General features: G+C 43.1%; 1 non-coding gene across 1 annotated transcript; it reads left to right on the forward strand.

The window, feature by feature from the left end:
* Positions 1-1,862: 1,862 nt before the first annotated feature.
* TRNAT-GGU (transfer RNA threonine (anticodon GGU)) lies at positions 1,863-1,937 on the forward strand. Its single transcript has one exon. It is a non-coding gene; the product is annotated as a tRNA-Thr (tRNA).
* The last annotated feature ends 22,032 nt before the right edge of the window (positions 1,938-23,969 follow it).

The raw sequence follows: 23,969 nt of genomic DNA on the forward strand, positions 1-23,969 counted from the left end.
TAGATCAGATTTCGTTGATCACCGGCCATGGTCCCCGCAATAACAGTGCTTTCATTGTAACTTTTGTGCGCACAAGTTCACCCAGTAAAAGTTAGTTACATCATTCACAGATTTGGCGCTGTAATATTAACTGTCATTACTACGCTCATTGACGTATGTACTTGTTTGCCTTTATTGGGTGATCTGGTACGTCGCCGATGAAGAAAATGTCAACGTCGCCGCCTATCTCAAGCGCGCCAAAGGCTGACAGCCACCACTCCAATCTTCGAGGCGGCTACGTTGAATACGAGCCCGTGTAAACTGTTTTGTTTTGGACCCCATGCGCTGACGAGGACTCTGGGAGAAACTGTTGCGACGCTATTTTGTACCCTACAAGTTCATCCGACGCAATGGGGCACTGAACTACGAGGTCGTCCCAGACGGTATTCCGAAATAACAGCGCCTCCGCTCCTCACCTGAAATATTCCATGTTGTCCTCCTTAAGCCGTTCTACCAACGTTGACGAACATTGGGAGTTTGTTTATTTCTTGCTTTGATACTTTCTTTTCTTGCTAACTGTCTTTTGTTTTTCGCTTTCCTGTTTGCAGCATCGGGACGATGCATTTGAAGAGGGAGGCATTGATGCGTGTACTTCTAGATCTTGATTGGGTGATAGCGTTTCGTCGTCTAACAAATCTTGTCGCTCAACAGAGGACGCGCTTGCATGTATTGGAAGTTTCTTGAAGTTTATCGAGGGTTCTATCCGCTGTCTGTTGTCACTGAGACTTGTGTATTCTGACTGGTTGTATGCGCGACGCGAATTGTGTAGATATTTTAAAAGACACGTGGGCACGAGCGAAATTATTATGATCGCCGACTGTCTACACCACTATCGCTGTGCTTTCAGTGTGACTTGCTCTTGTGGGCACAAGTTCACCCAATAAAAGTTATTTGCGTTATTCACATATTTGGCGCTGTTATTCCCTATCGCAAGTACGTAACAATATCCTCCATACTTTATTTTTCGCTGGAAATTTGCGTTCATAGCAGTCCACAAGCGAATTGTGGAAGGAACCAGGTAGTGAGATTTGCTTAACGTTACCGCCAAGTTTGTCTCGTGCCCGTAATTGGTAGAGTAGTCTCTTCCTTTGAACATGTGTATGGTTGGTGAAATGTACCAGGGGCAGGATGGCTGATGCATCAGCATATGCCCAGAAGAGCACCACTATTCACTCATGAGAATTTTATGCTCGTCTCATTTGACTATGCTTTGACACCGCTGGTGACGCTCGCCAGATATAGATTGTTCACTTTCGTTGTGCACCTACGGCTACCAGTTGATCAAGAAAGTCACTGAAGCATCCCACTTTAAAAAAAAAAATGGTACATTTGTCAGCCAGCGCTCACGATGATGGCATGACAAAGTGGAATACCTTCGAAATGAATGGAATAAAACTCATTCCGTGCTTATTTATTTTGTTTTTCTGCAAGTAATGTTTTTCATGCTTCTTTACATTTGTATTGCAACTTGTGCCCTTTTTCTTAAAGAACGCTTCCGAAGTACAAGTTCACACGCCGTGTTAATATTACCCTTAACCTTGCATCAAAATAAATGTTGAATTGATAGCTCTGTTTCGTGTGGCCTCTCTTCTGTCTCTTGTCTGTCACTCAAAGGGTAACTATTTTTCTTCAACTTGAGGCCTTTTCTTTCGAGAAACCCGTATGGGTTTCCTTTGTAGCAGTTGCTACGAACGGGTGGATGTCTGATTTCCCCTTTATTCATTACTTCTCTCCACCTTCCGGGTTTCCGCAGAACTACGTTAAACAATTCCCTTTGCTTCGTGTTGTCGACAAATTCGACTTCGCCCTGCCATCTGCTAGCCGCCTGGTTGGCTCAGATGGTAGAGCGGCTGCCCCGGTAAGGCGGTGGTCCCGGGTTCGAGTCCCGGACAAGGACGAATTTTTCTTCAACTTGAGGCCTTTTCTTTCGAGAAACCCGTATGGGTTTCCTTTGTAGCAGTTGCTACGAACGGGTGGATGTCTGATTTCCCCCCCCCTTTATTCAAAAGGTATATATGACTGCACACCAACCTGCTCACTTACTTGTCATCATCATCATCCTCAGCCTGGTTACGCCCACTTCAGGGAAAAGGCCTCTCCCATACTTCTCCAACTACCCCGGTCATGTACGAATTGTGGCCTTTTTAATCTCATCCGCCCACCTAACTGTCTGCCGCCCCCTGCTGCGCTTCCATTCCCTTGGAATCCAGTCCGTAACTTTTAATGACCATCGGTTATCTTCCCTCCTCATTACATGTCCTACCCATGCCCCCCATTTCTTTTTCTTGATTTCAACTAAGATGTCATTTGGCGTTTGTTCCCTCGCGCCAATCTGCTCTTTTCTTATCCCTTAACGTTAATCCAATCATTCTTGTTTCCATAGCTCGTTGCGTCGTCGTCAATTTAAGTAGAAACCTTTTCGTAAGCCTCTAGGTTTCTGCCCCGTAGGTGAGTACTGGTAAGACACAGCTATTGAACACTTTTCTCTTGTGGGATAATGGCAACCTGCTGTTCATGATCTGGTAAGTGTTAATAAGCTTGAAAGGTTTTGATCCACAACATTCTTACCATTCATGTCACTTCCGGTAAGTATTGTACTACTCGTTTGGATTCTTATACAGCGTATTAATACGTGCTTCTGATCAATGCCGAAGTTAGGGCTTGTTGGCGATAACTGACCTTGAACATCATGACAAGTGCAAAGGCATGTGACCACTAAGATACATAGAATCGACGGGCGTTAGGCACCAACTGTAGGGCTCAATGACAAAAACAGCAGCAACAGAAATATAGCCTAGAAAGCAGCATAAAGATACAGAACGCGCAGTTGTCACTCGAGAGAATACTAGCGCCCCTTGACATATGCCTTCTCCTTGTCATGCAATGCCGGAAAAGGAGTAATCGCACATTTATGAATTTCGTTGGTAATGCGCTACGTCTGGAAGGATTGTCTAGCTTTCTTCTGAAAGCTGCGCAGGATACGATAACTTGAAATTCATACTTTCAAGAGCACAGCCTGCCTTAATCGGCCTAATGACCCCCTACTGCCAATGAATTAAAAGTGGTGCGATGCTCTCTCGAAGTTTCACTGACTCATCGACCGATCTGGCCAACATAACATTTTCCACTTACAAGTGTGATCTCATGCATCAGACGCGCCCTCCCCTTCTTGTACCATGTAGTGCGCTTTGTTGTAGAGCCTGCCTTAGCAGCACTATTCACTATGTTGCGCATGTGTGCAAGGTTACCTGGCACCGAAAAAATGACCAGGCTGGCGTATTTCTCAGCCACCTTCTTCAGACGTTTGGTTAGGTCATGAATGTATGGCACAACCGACGGCCGTGCTTGTTTGCTTTCAATCTCATTGTGGCATATGTCTGGCTCCCTAAAGTTACTTTATTCAACTGCCTTCTTCCTATTTTGATGGAGGCAAAAGCGTAGCACATCACAACCAAGACAAAAGAAGAACACAGTCGACACACATGTTTGTGTCGCGTGTGTCGTCTGTGTTCTTCGTTTGCCCTGGTTCTGATGCGCTACGCTTTTTGTCTCTATCGTGATATACCAACAAGCTCAACGTGCAACTTTAGCCAGTTTTCTTCTATAGAGTCCAACAATAATGCAGGAAAGCCAGCATTGTACGGCTTTAACACTTGGAGCTGAAGGCTCTATGCAACCTGAGGGTAACAAGACTGTTTGAGAATAGTGACTGTGCAGATTTTGTGCAAGAGCCCTTTCACCATCTCGGAATGGGGCGAAATATAGCTAATGACTCGCTTTTTGGACCGCGGATGGTGTGAATAATAGACCTGACGGACAGGAAAAATGATACCAATATCGAGAAACTCATGGCACCCCTCTTCAGGGAACTCAGACGTGAAGTTCAGCCTTTTGCTACGAGAACCAAAGCTCCAATCACTTGGTTCACATGCTATTCAGAATGCCCAGGACACAGAGCCTTTAGGATAGCTCAGTAATCATCAACATATTTGGAAAGGTGCAAAATATTAGATGAGCAGGCTGTGCCAAGGCTTGTGGAAATGTTTCTCGCGATTGAATAAGAAGATATTTAAACTGGAGCAATACCTGATCCAATACGAATGCCCCCTGGTTCATGCCGATCGTCACCAAGTTCGCGCAAAAACTCTACAGACAAAATATGGCAGTCTGCCCCCACACTATACACAGATGCCGTGCAGTGCCCCCAAAAAACAGGAATGACGGCCAGCGTTCTAGACTATAAGCTACAAGAGGTGGTCTCGGTGACGGTCCGCACTACAGCGCCCTCGTAGCGGAGGAAACCGTCATCGCCTTGGCCATCACCTCTAGTCTGACCAATGAGTGCGTAACAATTATTACTGACTCCCAGGAAGCTTGCCGTAGCTACGCGAAGGGCAGGATATCTTCAATCGCCCACCGACTCTTCAAACAAGCCTCCCAATTCCCGGACGTTCAAATAGTGTGGACCCCAGGACACGAGTCCCCCAGTGGAACTCAGCGTGCGCACGCTGTACCCCGAGCTCAGGCCTCCCGGGCGCCACAAGAGAGGGATACTACAACGCCATACTACAACCACAGATTTAACAAATGACAATACCCACCTCCACACAAGACCCTCTCGCGTGAAGACGCCGTAAGATGGCGACAACTACAAACCAATACATGCCCCAATTTAAGCAGACTACACGCAATACAGCCTACACTATATTCATACAATTGTCCCCTTTGTAATGATTACGCCTGCCTATATCACACGAAATGGGCGCGCCCCAACGTGAAGGCGGCCCCGCAAATACCCATACCCACACCCAAGCAGTGGGTGGCCGTGCTAGTTCCGACCCTCGTAACCAGCAGCAACTGGTTCGGCGGGCCCGGGAGACAGCTAGAGCCGCAGGAGCCCTGGAATAAGGGCGCCTCCCGGTCAAAGAGAAAGACACCTGCTTGTTCGTTCATTTTTATAAATGTTTGTCCTCCTCCTCCCTTTGCTTGAAGGGCGGGGTTGTGATTAAAAGTGACTGCTGTAGCGCACAGGTAAAATCTAAAAAAAATCTATAAAGTCAATTTCCGAACCAGCACGATTTTCAATGACAACAGGATCAATGTCAACGATGTGTACACGGAAGGTGAAAAATTCTTCACTTGGCAGAAAGGAATAAGAATGACCTTCGACATCAGAAACAAAGTTGTATAGTAGCTGCAGGGGATACTCGTACATGGAAAGATAACCTAAGACGCTCTCCGAATTGGGCATGAAGTAAGGGTCATTGTTGAGGCTTTGCAATTTCGTCTTGTTACATAGCCAAAGCTTTCTTCCTTAGGTATTTCTGTGCGCATTCTACTGCAGCAAATACTTTGATACTACTTATTGAACTGTTAACGAGACGGCTACATTCGGAAGAACCACAAATCTACCCTTTTATGAAGCACAAGTGGAGGTAAGTTTTTCTCAAAAGACAGTGAACTTGGATGAAGGATCCTTTCAGAACGCGTTGACTACTTCATGTCAAGAATACTGCACAGCAATGCCAGCTTTGAGGTTTTAGACACCAATGAATTTTCGAAGGAAAGTTACTTAGCCCTACTGGTGTTTGATAAAGAGGGTGGGTTCATGGCGCTTCCTAAGGTAGCCTTCACGGAAAAGCTCATTAAGGAATATCAAAGAATTTCATGAGCTTCAAGTACTCATGGAAAGAATTAAGGCAGAAAACATTGGCTCTTTGCGATGATATCCGCTTGCAAAGCCTCAAGAACACCATAAATACTGGAAAAAAAGAGCTACTGGATGTCTTTCTCCAAAAACTCGCACAAAAGAAGGATGCAATTCAGAGCTGTTTGCGACTGACAAAGATACACGGCATCACAACTTTCTAGATTTGAACAAAGGCATCTCAAATTGCTTGCACTATATGACCCTTGCGTTGTGTCCAAGTTGAGTAGTGTCTTTGGTTATCGTATGATGTATGAGTATCCCTGCAATCTTTATACACCTTTTCTATTGATGTAGTATATCTTTTTTGTATTCCCTTCTGCAAGACGAACTTTTCTTGTGCTCTCTTTGAAAGAATCGATGACATTGGTCCTTCTTGTTTTGCAAATTATACGGGTTACACCAATGACATCTTCGTGAAAGTTTTAGGATTTTATCTTTGCTCCATAGCAGTTGATTTTAGTCATACCCCCGTCCTAACTAGAGGATTTGTACTTATTCATATATTGTTCCTTTATAAAGTGATGTTTTATACATTTATCAGAAACATATTTCTGGATGCCCTGACAAAGCATACGCAGCTACGACTTTATACATATTTAGGTATGCTGATGATTGCGAGACTAGGAATGAAATAGATTTTATACTCTGTGCTAACCCTGGCATCATACAAGATATGGACGTGCTCATTAAGGTGCGCTGCAGTGACCATAGGATGGTAAGAACTTGAATTATTCTACACTTGAGGAGGGAACAGAAGAAACTGGCACATCAGAAGCCGATAAATGAGCTAGCGGTAAGAGGGAAAATAGAGGAATTCCGGATCAAGCTACAGAACACGTATTCGGCTTTAACACACAAAAAAGACCTTAGTATTCAACCAATGAACGATAATCTTAAGGTCACCATTAAGGAGTGTGCATGAGAAGTCGGTGGTAACTGCATTAGACAGGATACCAGTAACCTATCGCAGGAGACGAAAGATCTAATCAAGAAACGCCAATCTAATAAAGCCTCTAACCCCACGGCTAGAATACTTCAAGTTAATCAACAGGCGTATGACAGCTGACATAAGGAAGTATAATATGGGCAGAATTGAACGTGCTCTCAGGAATGGAGGAAGCCTAAAATCCGTGAAAAAGAAACTAAGAATAAGCATGAGTCTGATGTATGCGGTAAGAGACAACGAAGGCAATATTATTACAAATATGGATGAGAGAGTTCAAGTGGCTGAGGAGTTCTATAGAGATTTATGCATTACCAGTGGCACCCACGACGATAATAGAAGAAAGAATAGTCTAGAAGAATTTGAAATCCCACAAGTCACGCCAGAAGCAGTTAACAAAGCCTTGGGAGCTATGCAAAGCAGAAACCAGCTGGGGAGGATCAGGTAACAGCAGATTTGTTGAAGGATGGCGGGCAGATTGTTCCAGAAAAACTTGCCACCGTGTATACGCAATGCCTCATGACTAATCACAACTACCATAAATCATAAAATCATAATTATAAATAAATAAGAAAGGGGACAGGCAAAGACTTGAAAAATTATAGACCAATCAGCTTTATGTCCCTTGCCTACAAAGTATTTACTAAGGTAACCGCAAATAGAATCAGGAACACCTTAGACTTCTGTCAACCATATGACCAGGCAGGATTCCGTAAAGGCTACTCAACAATAGATCACATTCACTATCAATCAGGTGATATAGATAGGTGCGGAATATAACCAACCCCTATATACAGCTTTCATTGATTACCGGAAAGCGTTTGATTCAGCCGAAACCTCAGCAGTCATGCAGGTATTACGGAATCAGTGTGTAGACGAGTCGTATGTAAAAATACTGAATGATATCTAGGGCGGCTCCAAAGCCACCGCAGTCTTCCATAAAGAAAGCAACAAAATCCCAATACAGAAAGGCGTCAGGCAGGGAGATACGAACTCTTCAATCCTAATCACAGCGTGCTTACAGGAGGTGTTCAGAGACCGGGATTGGGAAGAATTGGGGATAAGAGTTAACGGAGAGTACCTTAGTAACTTGCGATTCGCTGATGATAATGCCTTGCTTAGTAACTCAGGGGACCAATTGCAATGCATTATCGCTGTCCTGGAGAGGCAAAGCAGAACGGTGGGTCTAAAAATTTATCTGCAGAAAACTAAAATAATGTTTAACCGTCTCGGAAGAGAACAGCTGTTAACGACATGTAGCGAGTCACTTGAAGTGGTAAGGGACTAAATCTACTTAGGGCAGGTAGTGACCGCAGATCCGGATCATGAGACTGAAATAATCAGAAGGAGAAGAATGTGCTGAGGGGCATTTGGCAGGCATTCTCGGAGCATGAACAGCAGGTTGCCATTATCCCTCAAGAGAAAAATGTATAACAGCTGTGTCTTACCAGTACTCACGTACGGGGCAGAAACCTGGAGGCTTATGGAAAGGGTTCTACCTAAATTAAGGACATGCAACGAGCTATGGAGAAAAGAAAGATGGGGGTAAGGTTAAGAGATAAAAAAAGAGCAGAACACTGCGTGTTAATGCTATCTTTGTTGAGAACAAGAAAAATAAATTGGGATGGGAAGGACATGTATAGAGGAGGGAAGATAACCGGTGCTCATTAAGGGTTACGGATTGGATTCCAAGGGAAGGGAAGCGTAGCTGGGGCCGGCAGAGTTTTAGGTGGGCGGATGAGATTAGGAAGTTTGAAGGGACAACATGGCCACAATTTGTGCATGACTGGTGTAGTTGGAGAAGTACGGCCCTGCAGTGGGCGTAACCAGGCTGAATATTATTATTATTATTATTGTTATTATTATTATTATTATTATTATTATTATTATTATTGTTTTACCCGTTAAAGGCTCTTTTAAGAAGTCAACACGTCTTCCTTCACGGTTCTGACTGCTTAGACTGGGTTTGTGGCCCAGTACAATATGCATATGCATACTCCAAGTACCTTGGAGTATACTTTGAGACTGACTTATTATGGAATATTCAAATGGCTCGAATTTGTGCGCGATTACGTAATGTTGCATGTGTCCTTTACCGTAGAAGGAGTTGTGCACCTACCACGATCAAACAAAGTGATAGTGCATGGTTTAGGCTACTCGCATATAAGGTACGGCTTTTGCTGTTTCTTTAATTGCAGCGGATTTTGGAAACCTAAAATGGACAACCTATAAAAAGCATAGTAAAAAGTTTTGCGTACAACCACACCACAGATAACTTGTTTCGAGATTTAGAAATGCCTGATTTCAATTGACATTGTAAACTTACGCAGTGCAACTAACCGTAATAACGTCTATGGACTTAGAAGCTTCCAGGAACGTGGAAAATGCATGTACTATACCAACCACCGCGTACCATATTGATGATAAGGCTATCGTTAATAGTCTCACAGAGTGAGTGACGCGATGAAGTCAGAAACAGAAAACGAATTGTTTGGTTTCAATAAACGTTCACTTTCGCAGTTACTTATATGTGCGTCTATTCTAAATGTCCACTGGTAGCCCGTATTCATAGAGTGCAATGGCTGCGCTTATCTAAAACGCATTTCTTAGGCGGCCATTCCTTCCTACGAGCCTCGGCGTCGGTGGCGTAACCGAGCTAACGTGCACTGCGGAAGTTGAAAGAGCAAACGTGGAGCGGGAGTTAAAAATGACGATACGGCGGAGACCGCTAAGAGTCGGCCCTTCAGTGACGAGAAGAAGTGAAAATGGTGTGATGCGGAGCCACCCGACCGCTCAACGCGTACTCGCATGTAGGCTCAGCAGGACCGCTCGTTTCGTTATATCGTCTGCCCGCGATGGTTCTCGCTCGCGCTTGTTTAGATATGTTGGTTTGGTATTGTTCGCCCTTATTTTGATTGCCACTGTTTTCGATTCTTTTGTAATCTGATTGCTTCCGCGACGCGAATCATGTAGTACTTTCTCGATGCCACGCGGCGCCAGCGACTACACTCGTGCCTTAAACGAATGAAGTACAAAGCCGACGCGCCTGTCCGACAGATGAGGGTTTTTACGATCACCGACTCTTCTGTATGCCTTTCTCACGAATTTTGCCCCAATATATTGAGAAATAAAAACACGTACAAAGCTGCGCTCAATGTTCGCACTATAATGGATATCGTAGTCTTCATTGAAGTTTTTTTCTAGACGGCGCAACAAGTTAGGAGGTATCAACAGTCTTATGAGAGGAGAAATCATTTCACCTGAAATGCATCCGGTAGATCACGACTTATAATTTCGGAAACCCCGTGTGCTTCAGTAGATTGCAGCAGGGATAGCACGCCTACAGTGGTCACAACGAAGTACCATACTGCTCCCATTTTGGCTTCTTGATGCTACATTCAGAGCAGCCGTTCCAGAATGGTTGAATATTGCGCGGATTTTCAGTCTTCCAGCACTTATATGGCTCGCTGGTCAGGTTGAACGTCCAGTCACAAAGCATTCATTCTGTCAGACTTAGGATAGACGATCAGCATGATGCCATAGGAGCAAACAAGAGCGTCAATTTACTGGACCTCATTAGAAAGCGTTAAATAGAAACCATGTTTTCTTATTATTTTTGCCCGAAAATGACATTCAAAAAATAATTGAATTTCACTTAGGTCGTGTCATTCATGAAATGTTCAATTATGAAATGTGTCATGGGGAAATGAATAACGAATATCATTTTCGCACAGATACACTGTGCAAAGAACTAAAACAAGTGTGACATAAGTTCAATTACTGAGAGAGCGTACCACCGCTATGCTCAGTCCTACATATAGAAAGAAAAACATAACTGTTTGCTACGACAGAGTGGGAAGCAGATCATTTAGGTGAAACAATTACCTTTCCGTGGTGCGTAGGCAAGCTTGCGCCATCATATTGGAAAAAACTACGAACTACGCTGAGCTGTTATGCTACCTTTCGGTTGCACGATGATTTGACATAGTTTCACTTTCTCTTATTGTTTTTCGTGCAATCGCAATGTTATCCCGCAAGAACTTCCGGCTGCTGTACGGTATGCTCTTCTTCGACTTGTAAATCTCGGTTGTTGAACTTTCTGTGCCATTGCTGTGATCTCTATTTTTTTGTATGATGCACGTTGTCTTTTCTATCGTACGCTATAATGGAGATTGGCGTTCTTTGTCAGTTGCTCCTCCACTGTAATTCCCGCTAGACGTATTTCTAGATCATCGCGTAAACAAACAGTGATAAATAGACACATACCAGATAAGTATATAAATAAAAAAAACAAACTGCAAATATATTGATATACTTTTCAGAAGCATAGAATTATCCTGAAGTTCAGGATATTTTTGGCTTAGTATAAATAGAACTTATTATTATTTGAACAGCGTAGAATGAACACAGTTCAGGAGCACAGCGTGATGCTAAAGGCGAACTAAAGGAAAATGCCAGGTCGAGCTAGATGACAAACCTGTAATTACCAACTCATCTCTTATTAAAGCATGAACCTCTCTTTCGTAACCGAGAAAATGTTGGCAGTCATAATGATGACGACCTAATGTATGCCCATTTAAACGGGATGGTGACAGTCACTTAGCCTACTTGATTTATTCAGACGTGTTATCCCCGTTGCCTACAATTTTTCTATACCTTTCCTAAATCGGGCTTTTTCGTTTCAAAAGCTTTGTACCGCCGACTATAACTGTAAAGGATACCGTCGTATCGATCTCTTCCCTGCCTATTTTCACCAATACCCTAAGTGCCTCCCACTTATCTCTACTGATGACCCATTGGCGTTTACATCCAATTTAAGCCCAAGCATTCATGGAAGGTGTACGTTACCTACAGTTCTCACTCGGTGAACCCCATCGAATTCTGTGTGGAGTGCTGAGTGACCTACGGATTATTGCTACAACATAAGCATGATTCACCTATTTCCGAATATTTGAAATGGTACGTTTTTGTCCTTAGCAACCGGCTCAAGCCATAAATAGCATGGCACTGTACTTTCTGTTATCGTACATGCTTTGCCTTCTTATTTGTTTCCCGCATTCTTCTAAATCCCAGTGGACTCCGTTGTTTCTATCCCTTGCACTCAATAAAGTGTCTCGGTTTCTACCACTTTCTCTCTCATTACTCCTGGTTTTCTCTCGACAGTTTCGATTACCCTGTACCCGGTCGCCACCTTTCTTGACTTCACTCTCCATGCTCTGCCCAGGCTTTTGAAGTAGACATATTTTGTACTTTAGCTGCCTATTCGTTTTCATCCATGTTTTTTAACCTTTATTCAAAACTAATTTTGCACTGTGCTTATCTGACTTCAAAAGCCACCCAACCCATGTCACCTTGCACTGCTTCATTTGTGGTTTTACCGAGGGCGCCGAAAGCAAGCCAACCTACCGATCCTTGGTTAACTTCCAACGCCTATAAAATATTGAATTATAAGCATAGAGTGGCATTTGCAAACTTTAGCGCTGTCACCATTACTCCTTTCGAGATTTCACACCCCACGTGCGGGGCGCGAGATCAAAAGAGAATGTTTGGTAGATAGTAAGTGTGAGAAACAGAATAGACGGGGCCTGTGCGAGAAAATTCGTCGTGTGAAGAAGACATGTGCAATCTTCCTTGAATATAGCCAAGGTTTTTTTTTTCAATTAGTAAGCTTTGTCCCCGTGTGAATTATCCGCTGGTATTCGAGCGCAAAGGTTCAAAGTTGTAGCAGCATCATTCACTTCGAAAACTACTACACGGTAATTTGTGTAGCAATGAAAACTTGCTGCTGGCGTCATCTCCTTCCATCGTTCCGACGTGCTCCGCCCTTTCCTTCTTTCAAGCAGAATGAAAATGCGGCTTTCGTCTTTTCTTTGTCGTGGCATTTGACACCTTATCGCTTCGTCAACGCTCGGCTATCAGCATGCATTTGCGCCGTCGTGCAATAAGCGCCGGATGTCCAGATACCCGCACCAGGCACAACGCCCTGCCACAGGCCCGTCTCGCTGCAGCCGACCTTGTTCACCCATCAAACGATTGAGAGCAGCTCAATAACAGTGCGGAAGGGCCCCGTCACGTGGTATTTCTTCATATTTGGCGGGCTTTCTTTGGAACGCGGAAAAAAGGACCGCGTGAGATATATCGTGTTCGAAACAATTTCTTGAGAGGTTTGCCAATATGCTCTACAACTTTGCGTATCAGACTTGGGGTCTGCAGCCAACCCTTAAAAAGTAGATTAATCGAACGTAAGTGATCAGGTAGTTAAGGGGAAAATAAAAATAGACTGAGTAACTCCAGGCCAATGCCAACATTATGCATTCGGTTCAACTTACGTCCGGAGTGCCTTTTATTTTTTTAAATGTGGCTCAATTTATGAGGGACAAGCTGTATAGTAATGATTAAGTAGCGTTTTTTTAAAGTACCTATGTTTCAGATGGCCATCTTTCTCCCCTCTACCTTGTACCTTTCTGTTTCTTAGGAGCGCCCAGCCTTCTTTTTTTCCTTTACTTCTATGTATCTTGTCTCCGTACATGGCGCACGCCCTTTATTCTACCGGTCGATTCGACACGTTGCGATCCCCCCGGCAGTTGCCGTGCCATAATTTTCAGTGAGCCTTGCGGCAAGAAGCGTTCTGATGATGCACTTGCACTTCTTGTACAGACATTTCTTTTCCGAGGGCCTATGGTAAAGAGTCCAAATAGGTGACTTTACGGTGGCTTGATATTCTGTTTGTTCGCATTCTACGTGGAGTCTAAATGAGGAAATCAAGCGGGTGAATGCGTCTTTGTGGATGCGTGGACGTGCGCGCACGATAAACTGCTGAATAGCCATGTGCAGTGCATTTGCAGCGCTTGCAATAACTTCTGAATCCGTAAATTAACAGTGCATTCATTTATCGTTTTCAAATATCGGCTTCCAAATCACCTCACAGACGTTGGGGACCCCGATCACGTGTTCCCGCGCTATATGCTTGGAGGGCTGGCTAGGGAATTGCGTGCGTTGTCCCATCAGTTAAAGCATTTGAAACTAGGGCTCAGCCTTTTTATTTTTTGCCCCATCTCTCACCGTGCTACCGTGTGCTACTATTGGCACCAGGTAGCTCGTTTTTATTCATGCGACAATGCAGTTTATTCTCTACACATGCCTAGAAGTGATCTATCGCTTCTAGAACTATCTAATAATTCCTTCCTTGTTGTTCTTCGCTTCTCCAAGCAGGTATGCTAGTTATCAACGACTATACACTCTAAATATATTAACACGCTTAAGGGTGTAAATGACTTGCCCAATGGGTGACACCCTTTCGGGTGTATTGCTACACCACAAGCAAAGGGTGCTAAGTTGCACTCTACATACCAAAGGGTGTTAAAATGATGGCACCTTTCCTTTAAGACATAGCTGTAAAACAAACTGCAACCTTCATATACTGGTGTAAGAAAGACGCCCTTTCAATATGGGTGTGGCATGGACACCACCCTTGCAAAAAGCTGTTATCCCGGCAAATATTTTAATGTTCACTACAGCTGTGTAGATAATGGACCACCTAGATATTATAAATGCTGCCTAACCTTAGTTTTCTAACTATCTTGTTCAGTATGTGAGCCAGAATGTGAGAGATATGGCCAAATTGCTCGCCTGGTAGAGCATGTTCTGATACATTTAATGCGAGTCCCTTTCAGGCAAAACATTCAAGGTTTCGCCATAGCAACAAGGCACACACGCGATGCCTCTTGTAATCTTCCTCAGAAATGATAGTACCCTGCCCCCAGGCAGCGTACCGTATCAACAAAGCATGCTGCACTCAGGACACAGGATGTCCTACTGTTTGGGAGACCAGTATTTTTCACTCCATGGAGAAAGCACACAACCAAAAGCATGACATTACATACAATGCTGAAATAGAACCCTCCACTTTTTGTGCTCAAAAATTATCGCAGCAACACCAGCTCAACCAGGAGAGAAATCTACCTACAGCTCACTGTTGTCGCTCATATTCAATGCAACAGAACAAAAGGCATGCATGGATTGGTCAGGCTAACCGATGCAGTACCACAGAAGCTTAGATTTATCTGTGAAGCACACAGTCATTGCAGTGTTTTAAGCAAAACTCGTATATTTCTACTCATTACAATAGCAGACTAGAGCGCACTAGCTCAGGTCGACATCTCCGTCTTTCCTGTCATTAAATTCTGTCTATTGCCTCCACTGGATACTTCCACTAGTACGTACAAATCTACAATGACATAAAGGTAATACTGGCAGCCAAAATACTGGCAGCACTTCTACTCCGGATGTTTCAGCATGTACAAAGAAAACTGTGTATGTATTTGTGCATGCTTTTTCAATATACACGCACACTATTTCCTTTAATTTTTGTATGCTCCATTTCTGGCCAGTGACCTACTTATACCCAATAATTTGGCTTACCTTTGGCCGTGTGCTCGCACCGAATATCCTACAAGCACATTTTATTTAAGCTATCAGGACAAGTCAGCTAGCCCCAGGTTACCTGCCTGAACAGAATGATTGTAAAATTTGCAGCGATGTATCAGAAAACAAAGGTTTATCATTTTAAAGAGAAGTGGCTACATAATGAGTTACATATTAAAATTAAAAAGCAAAGCAATGAGTAAAACAATACTCAAAGCACAAATATTTTTACTGAAAATTGGCGCAGACCTAATTAAACTTTAAGTAGAAAACAGTTTCTATTTAAATAAGCTAAAAACAAACCAGTCGCAACATATTTTCATTAAAACACCGCACTTATGACATAAAGTACAAAACTAAACTACCACGTAAGAACAAGTCCGATGCATTTATATTAGCAAAACATGACTAGTAATGACTAGTGAAGACTGCACGACACTTCAGCATGAAAACTAGTAACAATAAAGTCATACACTCGGCTCAACTGAAGTTATAGCAAAATATTGCAAAAGCACTGCCTAAATTTTGCTGTACATACTGGAGCGTTTGCAAAGTTTTGATCCCTTTCTGGCGGTGGCGCACCAGACCACTACGACTTTTGCAACATACACAATAAGACTAGAGAAATAAAATAAATCAAGGTTGCTAAAAAGTCCAAAAACGTTATGATTGAACGCCGACTATGAAAATCAAATAAAAAATTTTTAAGCTTTCTTAAATTTGTTTAGCAGTTTTACTACTGGCATCCTTGGTGTTGTGACACGCTGACCGAGGAGGAGCCACTCCACTGCAACAAGAATGTTGAATACTTTACGTGGGTACTCGATGTTGAGCAACCAGTGTGCGGCCATCAGCGCAGCTATGCCTTTTTCTGTGTTTGAGACAGTGAAGAGGATTTCTTGGTCCACATGAAGAAAGAGGTTGCTCGCATATGGGAGGCCTGGGCCATTTTATGGAATGCATGGCGTCGTCGGGACATTTTCTCCCTGCATAGTGATAGAAAGTATGGTTAAACTTTGGTGATATTTAAACATTCATGAAATATGTTATTATGTAAAATGTTTGTACTACGAGCCATTCATTTTGAAGTTTCACAATCACAAAATATTGCATATTTAGGTAGGTAGAACTATCAGATTGGTTTCAGTGCTCATTTGAAGCAAAAAATGAAGTTCACAAAGCCAACGTGTAACATTTTTATTGTAAAAGGAACACATCTGGCGACATGCTGTTTTTTGTGGAAAGTGCATGGTGCAAGAAAAACATAAGAATTGTGTGCACCGATCCTACCAAAACAAAAAGAAGCACCCGCTACTATTCAATTAAGGATACTAGTACCTCTCTGCACTACTGTTGCTTTGCTCATGCTTGAATTTATGATAATGCATGTGCACATACATACACATGTTACAACCAGGCCTGACAGCTGCAGAGTTAAAATTAGGAACTTTCAATTGTCGAACATTGAGCTGAGCTTTTAGGTGTGTCGGCTGCTCCATGCTGCAAAAGAGACATTAACTGGCCAAAAAACATTGTCTGCAATGCTGCAGCTAAAACAGGGCTGATAGCTTGGTTTGCCAATGGATACAGAGCACCATTACACCAGGATAGAGAACTTACTGTTTTACCATCCATTGAGTAATATCTGCGCAATAAAAATTTACTTACATTTTGTACAAATAGAATATGTACCGCTGCACATTGCCAGAAATTGTTGGCCAGAATGTGAAGTACTGCCACAGTCTGTATATCTGAAAAGAGGATGCCAGTGCTTCAAAACGAGGCCCTTGCATTGCTCAATTAAGCCCCTCACAAGCTATGTGTGGTTTAAGTGCCTTCAAAGTACGACAATACATCATTTCAAAAAGGCCGCTCCAATGACTAATAGGAGTTACTTGACTAAAACCTTCCTTCTGAACCTATATTACTGCCCTTTTTTGATTTGTTGTAATTTAACATCCACACCTAAAAAAGCACCATGGTTCTGAATTGGTGAACTATGCAGCTATTAACTATTGCTCTTATTGAAATACCTTAAACAGCTCAAATCTGAAATGACAGAAGTTTTAAGTGTTGCTACACGGAGAGCACAATTTAACACCTACCGTAAAACTGATTAAGTACACAAGTGGTGGAGAATACCGAGTTGCTTTAAGGCAGCAAAAAGTTGAAGTGAAGAACCCATTGTGGGCATAGTTATGAACACATACAGTTATGCAATATGTACGACCATGCATGCACTCATCACAATTTGCACTACAAAACATGTGAATGATTAATAATATTCCTCCAAGAGAATCAAAGCCGAAATTTTAACGTCATTTCTTCGAAAACGAGATGTCCTTCTGTAGTTATAGTTTGGCTTATGAATTAGTGCAGTTGTGTGGAACAGGTATCTTTCTACCAATCTGCAAAATGCATACTGCATTGCATTACATGCCCTTGCATTACAACCCTTGCATTACATGCTAGAACAATGAGAAAGGTTAGCTTCTGCAATGTGTACCAAACTTAGCAAATGATATAGTATAGTATGCACAAAAGGACAAGCACTTCATTTACTTGGAAGATAGACCACAATTTTCTAGGTGATACCTTACGTAGAGGCAAACTCACAAAAGTAATGCAAGAACAACAAAAAACAGAGGCAAATCAGGAATCTAAATGAATGCTTTGAGATATTCTACGTCAGCGTCACTTAATGCAATAGAAAGTTTGCTGGTTGAGCTGTCTCTGGCTCCTTTAAAGAAGAAAGCATTATTAATTTTAGCTTCGGTTCTTTCCATAGCCTTCTGTAAAGGCTGTGTTCTAGAATGCCAGCGTACAACCTCATCGTTGACAGAGCTCTGCTGAAAAGCCTCCTTTTTTGTTAGGAACATTCACATTGTGTTGCTTAGCCCTTTCATTGAAACACCTCCCAATCTGTCGTATATATTGTAACCATAGTTCACGGGAATTGGAAGTGCATCACCCGAGTCCTGCGATTCGTCTTGCAGAGTGACCATGGTTCCATGTTAGTCATGGTACAGCGTTTTAATAATTTGCGCAATGCCGGGAAGACCCCTTGAGCATTCAGCTTTGGCACTATCCTCTTTATGATATTGGATACCCAGTGAGTAGAGGGGATCGCATTTATGTTCTTTGTTTTTTTTTGAAGTAGTATTAGCTTCAGGCTGTTTAATTTTCCGTTTAATGCCTCGAAAACTGAAGAAGTCAAGCATGAGAGATAGTCTGCTTCTTTAGCCAGACTACCTGATTATTAGTGCGCTCTGGGATGACAAAACCACATGACTTGTTTGGGATTGAACAGAGACAATTTATCGAAATACTTCGCTTGCTAATTTCAAATGTGCACTATGAAGAGATTGCAGGGTGTTGTTTGATTTTGGATTATACTCCCAGAAAATGTGGCCCTGTGGGAAGTGCAGCCTCGTACCCAGATGCTGAAGCTCATTGTTTGTTAGCTGTTTATCTGAGTACTTTAAGCTGCTTTAATAGACTAAAAGAGTGACAACATTATGAATAATGGGGTTGATGACCTCAATCGAAGGCCCCTTTATTACAGTAAAAAAATTATCCATCTACAAATTTCGACCTCTCTCTCCTGCAGTCTGGTCTGAAAATGTGAAAAGAAGAATGCCACATACAACAGGTGTTACGTCCGTACCAATACAAATATACTTTTTTGCACATTGAAGTATACTTTATAACTGTACACTCAGAGAACTGGACCAAACTAACAATTCTGTGAAATTATCACTTGTTAAGCCTGTAGCATTTGTAAATTCTACTTCACTTAACTCGTCGACATTCACTCAAATTGCTCTCCAGAGCTCGCAAGATTGCTTTGAATGAGGCCATCAACCCCATTATTGATGCCACTGTCTTTCTCAATAAAAGTGGTTTGAAATACAGCGATGAAAACCCAGCAAGCAATGAGTTTCAGCTTCTAAATATGTGGCTCCAATACACACAGGACCACATTTGCTGAGAGTATAGCCCAACGTCAAATAAGGCCCTGACATAATTTAATAGTGTGCATTCTGAGTAAGTAAAGAAGGTATTACAGTCAATTGTCTCAAACCCTAAACGTGTCACATGGTCATGTCATGTCGGTTAGTGTTCATAACGAGGTGGTTCGGCTTAAGGAAGCGGGCTGTCCGCCACACTTCACTCCTGAAGTTTGCGAGGTGCTGATAGCCTGAAGCTAGTGATACACCAGAAAAGAAAAAAAAACAAGACCGAACATTCATGCGATCCCCTATGTTAACCGTGTATCCCATATCATTAAGAGGATGGCATCAAAGCCGAATGTTCAAGTGGTCTTCTCTACACCATAAAAATTTGCAAAACGCTGCGCATTGACGAATGAATCATGGTCACTCTGGATGATGAATCACAGGAGTCCGTACAAACAATGCACTTCCAATGTTGTCTACGGAATTCCCATGAACTGTGGTCCCTAGTATATAGGACAGGCTGGGAGGTGTTTCGATGAAAGGGCTAAGGAACTTCACTTGAACACCACTTGAACAAAGCCGGAGGCGTGTCAGTGGAGCTCCTTAAGCAATTATATTGTCGCTGGCATTCCAGAGCACAGTTTCTAAAGAAGGCTAGGGACAGAACGAAGGATGAAATTGTGAAAGCGTTTTTATCAAAGAGGCCGGAGCCAACTGCATCAGCAAACTTTCTATGCACAAAGTGACACTACGCTGGCATATCTCATCGCGTTCATTTAGATTTTTGCGTTATCCCGCATTTTTTTGTTCGTCATGCTTTAGTTTCGTCAATTTGCCTGTACTTGAGGTGTCACCTCGAAAATTATGGTTTACATTGTAGGTCAATCAAAATGTCGTCCTTCTGTCAATAATATTTAGTACCACTTGAAGTGTGAGCGTGTGCACAAGTGATGTTAAAGGCTGTTTAGCTGTGCTCTGTTGTAATAGCAATTAGATACTGAATTGATCTGTTGTGGATGTTGGCATGTTGAAATGTGATATAATATACGCGCACATAAAATTTGCTTGGCTGAATTAAAATTCAGACCTAAGTCAGCCCTCTTCCTCTGTTTGTCAGTTTTCTTACGCTGCATTCTCCGAAGGTAATTATGAAACAAGCCCAAATCACATTTTGTTTTATTAGTTTCAGATCTGCAATTTTATTGGTTATATTAATGCTATTTAAAGATAAGGCAAATTGAAGAAATAATTGCACGTTGGTATAACTGCCACTTATAATGCAGGAAAACCACAAACAGGATGTTGTAGCTAGCAAACAAACAAGGAAAAAAGCAGGGCAGATGGACACACATCTGGGTCTCATCTTTTCTTTTCATCATTTATTTTATGCAACATATACCAAATTAGCAGAAGTGACTTGCCCAACTTTCACTGCCCGCAACTAAGGTGATTATGCCACCCCAATTTATAACTAAGCATTACATTTCAACTGGTAAGTACAACAAGAAACATTAAAAATGAGCGCTGTCATGTACAGAATTAGTTAACCTTGCGAATGCAGGCCAATCTGTATCATGATGACCACTGCTGCTGTACATGAGCTTGCCTGGTATTAGGACACTTACAGCAGGCATATATCCCTCTTGAATTAAAGGCATAACTGTTCACTTTGTTGCATGTATTGCCCTATTATTTCTGGGTGCCAACAGGACACCTTGGCTATTTCGGAAAACCGGCATTGGTGGTAATGAAGCTGCTACGGTTTGCACTGGAGTCGCTTACAACGGCAGAAAGCTGAGCTGCTGAGGTATGTGGTAGAGATTGATTTTAGAAAAAGGCCTACGGACATGGACACGAAAGGAAAATACTTGATGTCGAGTGGCATGTTTAGAACATCGAAAGTGAGAGAGATGCATACGTGAAAGCAGTAATGCCAGTGAGTAATTTAGGATGATGCACACCCACCAGATAAGCACAAGCACCACCAAGCTGGGCATTGCAATAATGCGTTCCAGAACCTATTTTATTGTGCTCACAGTAATTTCATTATTTCCTGTCGGTTCTCCTTTTCATTAGACCATTTCCAAAAGCATGAAAGAGTGTCCCTACTAGTAAAGCATTTCACTGAAGCTTTCATGTATTGTGTTTACTTATGTGAGGCTTGCGTGAGTCGGGCTTACAACCTGTTGATACCGCATGACAAGTATGTAACCACCAACATTCAAATAGGTTAACTACTTTTTCTACATTCGTTGGGACTTTTACTACCATCACTGAACTTGGCCTGGTGCATGCAGAAATACAAGTGCCCGGTGATGAAGTTGTTTTCACATACATGACCCCCAAATTTGCATGTACAACCGTCACACAACAATAATTTAAACGAATTTCAATCTAATATAGGAATTAATGAAATGTTTTATATAGCAACATAAAGATAAAATGAGTGCTCCGCCAATTCTGTCTGGCTCTCATTTATTTTCACATTCACATACATTTCTTCTACTGTAACAGATGACTACAAAAAGTGGCATGCACCCTAAAGCTGCAACCTGTAAGGCATTGTGGCAAATCGTGAAGGAAGGTGCTCCATCTTCTGCTTTGCTTGTAGCGTTCATTATATAATGTTTCTCATCTGACTAGAGTCATGCCTTTCTACTACCTTCTTAGCTACCCGTAGCACAACAGGTTAGAAAGGCAAGTGCAAGTCCAGAGCCTTTCTTCTATTGTCTTAGCTAACCACAACATATTAGAATGGTAAGAGTGGGTACAAGAGTCTTCTACTGTCTTTGTTAACTGTAGTACTACAGCTTAGATGGGTAACAGCGAGTCGAAGAGCCTTTATTTTAGTCGTAGCTAACTGCAGCACAACAGATTAGAAAGATAAGTGTGAGCCCATGTGACCACAAAATGACGTACGGCTCGCGCAGCCACCACATTTTGGTGAAGTCAGTGCCCCAAGTGGATGATGATGATGAAAAACTTTATTTATCCCTCTTTAAAGGGAAGGGGGCAATGGAATAGAGGGTGGGGGGAGAAAGTGCTTGAAGTAGACCTCCTTTATCCTCTCAGCCCACTCCAGGATGGCCTCCTAAAGATTGGGCCTGGAGCTGCGCAGGGCAGCCTCCCACTGCTCCTCACTAGATATTAATTGCTTAAGGAAAGGGGGAAGGGGGTGCTCGGGGCACCCCCACATGATGTAGTTTAAGTCTGCTTTGGGAGAGACACGGAATTTACAAAAGGGAGAAAGGTAATTGGCGGGATGAATGCGATGGAGGAGGTAAGAGGACGGAAAGGTGCGAGTATGCAGCTGGCGCCACAGAAGTTCATACCTACGCGGGGATTTTCCCATCAGTGGCGGAACGGTTAAGCGGTATATTCGGTAGTGTGTGCAGATGTCGTGGTAAGAAATAAGTCGATCCCGCGCTGTAAACGGTGCCTCCTCCGTAGCGACGTCCGACACATCTGATGCCTAGGCCCGGACTGTAAATCCTCGGGCACTGACATGAGCCGCCTCGTTTCCGGCAAGGCCCGCATGCGCGGGAGCCCAGATTATTGCCACAGTTTGATGGAAAGGATGGACCAAGAGGAGAGAAAGGGCTGGCTTAGAAAGCCTACCCGCTCCGAAGTTATGTATGGCTGCTTTGGAGCCGCTAACGATAACTGATGTATTTGGGATTGTGAGGGCCAGGGCTATGGCCGTTACCTCCGCCTCCTCCGAGGAAGAGCGAGGAATGAAGGCGGCCGCGGAGACCTGGCCGTGAGAGTTAATGACGGATATTGCGTAATGATTTCTGTTCCCATATTTGGCGGCATCAACATAGAGCACGTCTTTAGGGGTGGAGAATTGTTTTTGGAGAGCCTTCGCTCGCTGCCTACTGCGCTGTTTGTGATGCACCGGGTGCATCTTTTTAGGAAGTGGGGGTATGCAGAGGTTCTCGTGTATATGATGTGGAATGGTGTATTTAGTCTTGATGACGGGTGCCGGAGTGATAGAAAGAGTTTGTACAATGTGTCGACCCGTTGCAGTGTTAGAAAGTCTGCTACATTGGGATGTGAGGTGGGCTTCTGTGACTTCAGTAAGTGTGTTGAAAGTTCCAGTAAGCATTAGCCTTTCAGTGGAGGCACGTATGGGGACTCCCAGAGCGAATTTGTATATTTTGCATAAGAGTGTGTCGATCTTATCTGACTTCCGATTTAAGGTAATGTAGATATGGTGTTGCGAATGTAATCTTACTGATAACGAAGGCCTGAATCAAGGGGAGAAGTTCTGCCTCCTTTAGTCCGCCATGTTTATTGGAGACTCGCCCTTGAAGGCGCCGGGTGTGATCGACTGTGGTGTGGAGTGTATGTAGGGTATATGTGTTGAGCCGGTTGCTTTGAATATGTAAACCGAGCAGCCGGAGCCTCTCCACTCTAGTAACGGAGATGTGGTTGAGGATGACCTGTATACAAGACATGTGTTTTCCGGCCCCCCGTTGGGATGGCAGAAGAAGTAGCTCGGATTTTTGAGGGAAGCATGTGAGATTCATAGTCGCGGCATGAGCCACGACGGCGTCTGCTGCGGCCTGTAGAGTGTCTTGAATTTCTCCATTGGAGCCGCCAGTCGTCCGAAGAGTGATGTCATCGGCATAAAGTGAAAAGTTCAATACCGTTTCACAATCAGCCATCTTCCGAGAGCTTAATCTCATTGGGGTTGGCGGAAAGACATATGACTGCATATGTACCTTCGTATCCAACCGTACCGCAACGATACACATAGGCACAGAGCAATCCCTTTCAAACGCTTTAGGCAGCTACGGCACGCCCCAAGGCTCAATGCTGTCCCCTTTTCTTTTTAATCTTTCTTTGATGCCGATGGCACAAGCATTGCGGTCTATTCCCCAAGTGGAGT

The sequence above is a fragment of the Dermacentor variabilis genome, chromosome 6, assembly GCF_050947875.1.
Source record: "Dermacentor variabilis isolate Ectoservices chromosome 6, ASM5094787v1, whole genome shotgun sequence".
Classification (NCBI taxonomy): domain Eukaryota; kingdom Metazoa; phylum Arthropoda; class Arachnida; order Ixodida; family Ixodidae; genus Dermacentor; species Dermacentor variabilis.